The sequence below is a fragment of the Egretta garzetta genome, unplaced genomic scaffold (assembly GCF_000687185.1).
Source record: "Egretta garzetta isolate BGI_Z169 unplaced genomic scaffold, ASM68718v1 scaffold27, whole genome shotgun sequence".
Taxonomy (NCBI): domain Eukaryota; kingdom Metazoa; phylum Chordata; class Aves; order Pelecaniformes; family Ardeidae; genus Egretta; species Egretta garzetta.
Window position 1 is genome coordinate 2,505,452 of NW_009260400.1, and position 1,362 is coordinate 2,506,813.

A 1,362-nucleotide genomic window follows, 5' to 3' on the forward strand; every position below is an offset into this window, starting at 1 on the left:
CAGTTAAAAGGGCAGTCCTGCAATTCCAGGTGATCTGGCAGTGCCCATGGGGCAGAGGTCTTCAACGATTCAGAGCAAGGGGCTGGGCAATAGATTGCTAAATTAATCTGGTTGGGTTTTTTTTTTCCCAGATAAATAATGAGATTATTCCTTGCAGTTCCAGGAGCAGAGTCATTTTTTCCCAACCTGCAGCTCCCTGCCTGCCCTGACAGAAGGCTGCTTCCCTGCTCTGATCTCTCTACAGCCAAGGCGTAGCTTATCTTGGAAGGCGGTGGTGTGCTGCGGGGATGGGGCAAGGTTTCAGCAGGGCAAGGAGGACACCCACGTAGGTGAGTGGACAGAATTTGTGGCTCTGGCCACTGGGGCACTGGGCTCTTTCTATTTCCAACTGTTATTCAAGGCGGAAAAGAAACCAAACCAAACGTATAAGATGGCTGGGCCACTTCCACCTCTCGGGTGCTCTTGCTGACAGTCATATGGGCCAGCTGGGACCCACGTCCTTTGCTGCCTACAGCCGACAGTGTGGTGTGGTGCTTTGGGAGAAACACTGCTCCCTTCCAGGGCTTGTCCAGCCCCCAGGCAGGTGGAAGAAGGCTAAGCTACCAGCAATGCAGTAAAGTCCCCCATCTGGGACGCCCTGTGCACTGCGACACGCCATGCAGCGTTAGCATGGGGCTGCATGCTGGCCATGCCCTGCGCAGCCAGCCACGTGTGGTGTTCTGCTGGAGCCAGCCCAAAAAGCTCTGCTCCAGGGAGAAGAAAGGACATGAAGGCTGTAACCTGCTGGGATTTGCTTAAAAACCCCCGGAAGGGCTGGTGGACAGACCCTGCTTGGCCTGGGGGCCAATAAATCCCCAGCTCTGCCATCGCTGGGGGCGTCTTGGCCTTTGCTGCGCTAACCTACTCCCTTCCCAGGACCATAAGGGCCACAGAGATGATGAAGGGGTTGGAGTGGCTGTCATATAAGAAGAGGCTGAGCGGGCTGGGACTGTTTAGCTTGGAAGATGTCTGTTTAATATCTTTATCAACTTTATCCAGCTCTTTTTAACATCTTTATCAATGATCTGGATGAGGGGATCGAGGGCACCCTCAGTCAGTTTGCAGATGACACTGAGCTGGGTGGGAGTGTGGATCTGCTGGAGGGGAGGAGGGCTCTGCAGAGGGACCTGGCCAGGCTGGATCCATGGGCCCAGGCCAATGGTGTGAGGTTCAACAAGGCCAAGGGCTGGGTCCTGCCCTGGGGTCACAACAACCCCATGCAACGCTACAGGCATCAGGAAGAGGGGCTGGGAAGCTGCCCAGCAGAAAAGGACCTGGGGGTGTTGGTCGACAGGCGGCTGAATATGAGCCAGCAGTGTGCCC